Source organism: Tribolium castaneum, chromosome 3 (assembly GCF_031307605.1).
Source record: "Tribolium castaneum strain GA2 chromosome 3, icTriCast1.1, whole genome shotgun sequence".
Classification (NCBI taxonomy): Eukaryota; Metazoa; Arthropoda; class Insecta; order Coleoptera; family Tenebrionidae; genus Tribolium; species Tribolium castaneum.
Window position 1 is genome coordinate 9243124 of NC_087396.1, and position 7857 is coordinate 9250980.

Here is a 7857-nt window from a genome sequence, read left to right on the forward strand (position 1 = left end):
AAAATGTATCAGAATTATTGCTGGCTGTCACTATCAGAGTGACTGTCGTCAATATTTCAGAAACTTCAAAATTTTAACGGTTCCCTGCACTTATATTTTGCAATGTCTTCTATATACTCATCAAAACTTAAACAAATATGATTCGTTTGATCATACATACTCCACCAGATTCCGGCATTTACTCAGACCAAATTTTCTGCGATTATCACGTAGTAGAAACAGCACAAGTTATTACTGTATTAAATTATTTAACATGTTACCTGACACCTATAAAAACCTCGAGTTCAAGGCTTTTAAAAACTGTGTTAAATCTTTCCTGCTACAAGAGGCATTTTACTCTGTTGATGAATTCAGTAATTATTTTTGTAAAATGTCATCTTAACTAAGTTTTCTTATATAATTATTATTATCTGCTTTTGTAAACGGTTAAAGTGTATTTTCTTGTTTTCTTTTCTTTTCTTGGTGACGTATGTAAGATACTTTGTATTTATAACATCAATAAAACATTATCTTATCTTAATCACTTAATCAGCAATAGACACTCAGGAATAATAATTCTGAGTTAATTATTTACTTATTAGTTTAAGAAAAGAAAAACTTTCCGAAATTGCGTATTTCTGTCAAAAATTACTGTTTTCGACATAGTACCAGACGTCATCACCAGAGAGCGTCGAGTTAATTTTATGGGTACAAATTAAATGCATAACTGAAACTAGATACAGACTGATCCAGAAATACTGAGTCTGTTGGCAACACATTTGAAATTATTTGTGCTCGTAATTTGCAACATTGCAGCCGAATTCGATTTTTCTTGACAATTATTTGACGTACAACCCGACAAAAATGTTAAATTATTGTTCACTGGAAGCGTACTCCATTGGTATCCTTAAAAATTTAAGTCGAGTGTTGCCAACAGACTCAGTATTTCTGGATCAGTCTGTACAATTTTTTTATTGGCTAAATTTTAATAAAACACGGTGCGTAGTTTACTTGCCATTTAAATTTTTTACTATGCAAAAATGAATTAAATACTGATTATTTATTATTTGTACTGTACAGCTATTAATTAAATCCTTGATCATTTATTATTTTTTACTGATCAAAATCGAATTTATTACTGATCGATCGCTTTATTACTACCCTAATTTTATTTTCGATTCACTATTTGTAATGAATTGATAATTAATTTACATTCATTTGGCGGATTAAATTAACTAACAGATAAAATGTCACAGTGCACCTCGATGTATTTAAACTCCAGTTGTATCTGTAACCATAAGCCGAACCGGTGCAGTTAGGCCTAAGAGTTTATATAATAAGCACAAATTTTCTGTCTCAATGACCGCTACAACACCCCAACGTCTGGCAACATATTTTTGAACCACTCCGCATATTTACATTTACAAAAGCAGGAACAATATGTTTTAGTTTTAGAACATATATTTTATTCGTACGCAGAAGTTAAATAGGTAGTAAGTATGTACGTTAAATATTGTTTTATATAGCCTTCAATGTATTTCTTTCAATTGTTTGACAATGTTGAGATCTGTACGATTTGTGAAATAGATATTTTGTTATTAAACCGTTTATTATTATTACTAAACGTCTTTTGCAATTAACATTACAAAAACATTAAAAACGGAAATAAACCAAGTTTTTATTATTAAACTATCATCTTGCGCTTGAAGTGAAACTGGTATGGCGGTCTAGTACCATTCGAGTCGTCTGAATTTTCTTTTGCAACTCATTCGCGCTATGTGGTCTACGAAAAGGTAAGTATTACCCACTCAGTTAATGCCATGTCAAAAAACAGCTTATTTACGTCTTAAATCGTTGGAAATTAGTTAATGTTATGGAATTTAGCGACACTACGACAAAGGAAAATACGCCGGGCTGTCCCCTTCGACCGCCTGTTGCAGAAACAAATTGCAATAACTCGGTGATTATTGTAGATGCTTCCTGCACCAAACATTTATTTCAACTATTAGCCTCATTTCACCTAGATTATGTAGGGGTCTATCTTTGAAAATAAAAAACGTTCGAGCATCTCGAAAATTTTACATACAAACATGACACGTTAATAAGAAAACTGAAATTTTTTAGCTTGGGCCATATTACTTAAGAAACATAACTGTTATAAAATCGTAATATAAGCATGTTTATAGACGCTAAACATAACTATGGTTAGCGAACGGCTACATAAGCTGAGCCTAACATAACCAATGGTTAGATTTGTGTATTGCGATTATAAAACGTTATAAAAAGATAACTCAGTAAAACTGTGCTACTAGGGATTTGTCCAATTTTAGGTTTTTGTACATTTTTTGCTAAAACGCCTTTTTTACAAAGAAGGCAATTTCAAATCAAACAATTACCTTCAGATTTACATTTAGCAGAAAATTTCATATAACAATCACGTGTTTGTGCTCAATTTTAAAAAATGTACACATCATCCCATAACATTTAACCACCCCAAACTCTGTTAATTTGCATATTATCCACAAAATTCAAGAGGTATTTTATGTTAAATTTTTTGCTTTACAATTGTTATTTAAAAATTTTTTTTCTAGCTCTTGTCGATTTTTAAAAAACACTTAATTTTCGTGTTTTCAACCTCTTCGTGGGGGTTGAAACGAAAAATTCTTTGACTATACTTTTTTAAATACTTCACAGAAAGTTATATCAAGAATGTAAGTTTATTCTCCACATTTTAATGTGACAATTTATTTGACTGGGCCTAGGTTCGATACGCACGCCAATGGGTAGCCGATTGGACCGCTTCTCCTTCACTCATGCTGCTCAGTTGTTATGTATTACTACAAATCAAACACCAATAACAACAAAAGTACATCGATTCCCCAAAATCCATAAACAAATCGCAAAGATGTTAAAGCAAGGAATTATCAAAGATTTGGTCAGTCCATATAAAAGCCCCTTATGGATTGTGCCTAAAAAAGCAGATGCTTTCGGAGCAAAGAAATGGCGCATCGTTGTCGATTACCGTAAATTAAATGACGTCACTGTTGGAGATTCATATCCTTTGCCCAACATTGAGTCAATTCTCGATCAAGTAGGTCACCCAAAATATTTAACATTAGATCTTGTTTCCGGTTTTCATCATCAAATACCTATGAAAAAAGAAGACGCTCCTAAAACAGCTTCCTCTACGCCCTTCGGTTTAAAAAACTCACCAGTGTATTTCAAAGGTCAATTAATAATGTCCTAACAAGTCTAACAGGCACACACATTTTTGTTTATTTAGATAATATTGTTGCTTGTTTCAGTTGATGAACATACACAAAAATTATAAGAGGTATTCCAAAGACTCCGAGCAAATAATCTAAAGTTACAACCAGATAAGTGTGAATTTTTACATAAAGAAATTGCTTACTTAGGAGACATTATTACCGATCAAGGTGTGAAACCCAATCCAAAAAAAATTCGTTTGTTATAAATTACCCAACTCCTAAAAACCCCAAAGAAATAAAACAGTTCTTTGGTTTAATAGGTTACTATAGGAGGTTCATAAAAAATTTCTCTGCTCACGCAAAACCTCTAACAAATCTCTTAAAAAAGGATATGCCTTTTATTTAGAATAACGAACAAGAAACAGCCTTTAATCATTTCAAACAAGTACTTACTAGTCAACCTTTACTTAAATTTTCCTAACTTTGATGAAGAATTTATTTTAACAACTGATGCCATTGGAGCTACATTATCACAAGGTCCTATTGGACAAGATCTTCCTATTGCGTATGCATCTAGAACACTTAATAAATCTGAATGTAATTATTCTACCAAAGAAAAAGAATTAGAGTCTGTCAAATGACAGAACGCCACACCTGGGCGTGTATGCGTAGATGACGAAAACGCGTCCCGGACGAGTCCATTGTCAAAAGCAGGGGAGTTTTTAAATCAGTGGCGTGTTGATGTGCTTTATTATCGCAATATTTCACAAAGAATTAAAGGAAAAGACATTATTTGCAAACTTATTTGAAGCAGTTGTAAGTGAACAGCAATTTTGACAGTGGAATTTATTATTTACAAGCAATTGTCTCTTAAACAATCCACTAACACATTTTGTTACGCCACTGCTCCTCGGCCCCTCTTACATTTGTGCGAAATTAGGCTCCGCCCAGGTGTGTGCTTACCTAATTTACACCACTCTACTTGCGATAATTTTCGAAACACAGCATTTTCGACCCTATCTGTACGGTCGTAAATTCACTATACTCACAGATCATAAACCCTTAACTTGGCTTTTTAATTGTAAAGATCCAAACTCCCGACTTGTCCGTTGGAGGGAAGAATTCGAATATGAAATCAAATACAAACCAGGCAGAATAAATTCAAATGTAGACGCATTATCGCGAAATCCTGTAGTCACGATTAATTCAATAAGTATAACTACAGAGTCATACAACATTCTATTACTGATTTGACAATCCTGTACAAATTAAAACAATCAAAGAAAATCTGTTTTCAAAATTTCCTAATGCTTTATTCATGCCATCCAGGTCGCGTTTAATTTTTAAAAAACAAATTTTGCTTGTCTATATGTAGTAAGCTAATTGTAAAATTAGGCGATAATACGCCTAAAAAGCCTAGTCATATTGTAACGGACTGGGCAAATTGTAAATGAGTGAATAAATGTCGGTTTTTTATAATGCGTCTGAAAATTTTAGGCGTATTATAAAACGCCTAACCAGTTTTCGTCTTATTGTAAAATACCGATGGTTCTTTTATAATACGACTGAAACGAACCTAAATTATTTAAGCGTATTATAATGCGCAACTCAGTATTATTGTAAAGTATTCTTTGAACATTAAATTTACATTATAAATTATAGTTTTAAAATGCTGGAAGACACAGAAAGCAATACCACCATTAATAAAGAGCTGTATTATCAAGAAATACAAAAAAAATTCGGTGATAACTACTAGGTACAGAAAAAAAAATAACCTCAAAATCACAATACTACAGGGTGAATTAAAAGTTGTGAAAATAGGTATTTCAGAGGGTGATAGTAGAAGTCAAAATAAGTGAAAATAACAACTTGCCTTATCAGAATGTTTACAGCTCTTGAGATATGCAAGAATTTTGTCGACAAATACAATTAAATTTAGGGTGCAACTTTATTATTTTTTTATTAAATTACCTAATTACAATAAAAGGTGGAATTTTATTATTATTTTCCATTTTTTTACAAAACGACTGAATGTCATCAGCCGTTTAATAATGTATGTAAAGACTGTGACATTAACTGTGATTCTTGGCGTAAGATTGTATCGTCCTTATCTTTAGTGTAGTATTAGTGTAGTTTTTGTAACTGTGTTTATTTACTGTAAATGGGTTTACTGTTGTAAATAAAGACTTATTATTATTATTAATGTCAAATTATTTAGATGAAAATAATCCTTACTACTGCTCTTTATCAAACACACATTATTTACATAGAATTGTAAAGAAATCAACATTTACGACGTAATAGATTTAATAAATGATAGTAAACAAGAAACCCTCATAGCCAATTCCACGCTTAAATCATTTTGACACTATGACTTATATAGACTTAAATTTTATTCTCTATTAAATCTCAAGCGAAAAATAGAAGAAAAGCAATTTGCCAGAATATTTATAAAAAATCCGATTGAATACAACGGCAGTTTTAAACAAGAACTTATTAATTTTATATAAGATAGCTAATAAAAAACCCAAAACTATTTCTCACCTCATAAGTTGTAAACATAATATACAGAAAAGAGGATTATTTGATGGAGTTTCGTATGCATTTAGATGGTTATTCGGTACTACATATGCCGAAAACGCAACTTTTTATACTGATTCAATTAATGATCTGGTTCATCAAAATCATGAAACTAATTTATTAATGAAACAACAAATCAACATACTGTCTTCTGCAATTTCGAACTACAATCAATCTGCTTAACTTTTAAAATTAAATGAAGAAAACCTCATTATTGACATCGAAAAATTTAACAATTATATTAATAAGATTAACAAAAGAATTTAATCATCTTAGCCATGTACAATTAATAACCGATCACCTTAACCTACAATCCAACTAACAGGAAAGTTGAATGAAGAATTTGACACTATCATATCTTCTATGTTATTTAACAAACAAAATATTCTTAATTCAACAATTATATATTACCCCAAAACATTTGAGAGAATTACTAAAAATCAAATTAAGATCTGATATGGAATTTCCAATTGCACTTATAGATTATGATAAAGTCCGTTCTACGGTACAACCCAAGTAACCTATAATCAGTGGTAGTCTTTTATGACGGCCTGACAATGGGACGCTGTAATAGTATTTTACAGTATTAGCAAGGTAAAACGGTTTTTTACTGGCGAAAGGAGGGAATGACTGGCAAGCCGAAGGCGAGCCTGTCACCTCCTGGAGCCAGTAAAAACGGTTACCTTGCGTATACTGTACAATACTTTATTTGTTTCTCACTTGTAAACAAAACGAAAGTTATTAATAAAATTTGAATAAAAAATGTGGCAATTTTCGAAAATTTATCAAAATGCTGTAGAAAATTACTGTGGAAACGACATGACAACAACGTTATTTATTAAACAATTTCTTTGCAATTTTGCAATTATTACATCTTTAACAGATTAATAAAATGTCTCACGTACCAAAAGCAATTAGAAACGAAGCGAGAAGTGTAGTTTCGGGTTTATTACCCAAAAAATCTTCAGCAAGGTACAAGTATTTAGATTTTAAAAATTGGCAGAAGAAGCAGAACGTAGGGAGTGTAAACGAGGAAGTGATATTCGGAAATAAAATTAACTAGACGCCCTCTGGTGATGACTTTTGAACTATGTCGAAAACAGTAAAGAAATTTTCGTAATGCCACATTTAACAGACATTTAATTAATTGTTCAACAATTTTGCGTGTATAGTGTTAATTACTTACAATAGAAAGAATTACTTTAAAAGTACGTGGTGGTAAATACTAGCGTTGACTTTGGTTCTGTAGTTTTTCGTGGTGTAAAGTGTTTATTGTTGGAACTTGAAAGTGGATAAAAAGTGAAAAATATTTAAATTTTGATTACAAAGTGTTACCAAACAGTTGTCTAATTAAAGATTATAAGTAATGGATCACAGCGAACACAAAGTTTGGCTCAAGAAACCAATAAATTAGTGAAGTGTGTGAATTTTAGGTTAGAATTTTCCACAGAAAAAATCATGAAATGCTGCGGTAAATCTACAAAACTACAATAAAGATTAACAACTGATGATACATTTAAACGTAAATTATGCCAAAAGGTAGGCTTTTCAATGTCTTTGTAATAATTTTCCAATAAAGAAAGTGGACCAAACAGTCATTCGTTATTCGTGTTTTCCTCGTCATCTCTCATTTGTCAATATAAGTTTCTTGCATCAAAGATGCAATAATCATTCCGCATAGGCAATGTAATAATTGTGAAGCCCCAAAATTCGTACAACGCTCAAAATATCCGAATAAACATTTTCCCGCCATTTATGGTTACTGTTTTCAACCTAACTCAGTGGCGCTCCCAACGGTAATTTTACTTCCGAATTGGGATACTTAAATCAACTGTCGATGAAATATAGCCCCAATTCTTTATGGTCCAAGTGGTCAATAAAGCTGCTTAGAAATTAAAGAAAATATTGGAACTGACAGGTTTGCTGTTTACTGTAAATAACTGAAAGAAATAACTGTTGTTTTATTTAGATTTTATAAAGTAATTGCTTTTTTAAAAAGAAAAAATGAGCGTTACACGCCAAAAAAAGCCAAGATCCTAACTAAAGAGCAAGCCGAGACTTTTCTGCTGGAAGCTCCTGACGACTAGTG

The 7857-nt window shown here is 31.7% G+C and overlaps 1 long non-coding RNA gene across 3 annotated transcripts; it reads right to left on the reverse strand.

Annotated features, from left to right (window-relative positions):
- Nucleotides 1-1590: 1590 nt before the first annotated feature.
- Nucleotides 1591-4615, reverse strand: LOC107399002 (uncharacterized). Of its 3 annotated transcripts, XR_010333380.1 has the most exons (5): nt 3642-4615; nt 3392-3466; nt 3192-3340; nt 3002-3149; nt 1591-2948 (listed from the first exon to the last, which is right to left on the reverse strand). It is a non-coding gene; the product is annotated as an uncharacterized LOC107399002 (long non-coding RNA). The 3 variants fall into 3 exon arrangements; XR_010333378.1 differs by having other exon boundaries at nt 3392-4614; XR_010333379.1 differs by having other exon boundaries at nt 3002-3128; nt 3392-4611.
- Nucleotides 4616-7857: the final 3242 nt, after the last annotated feature.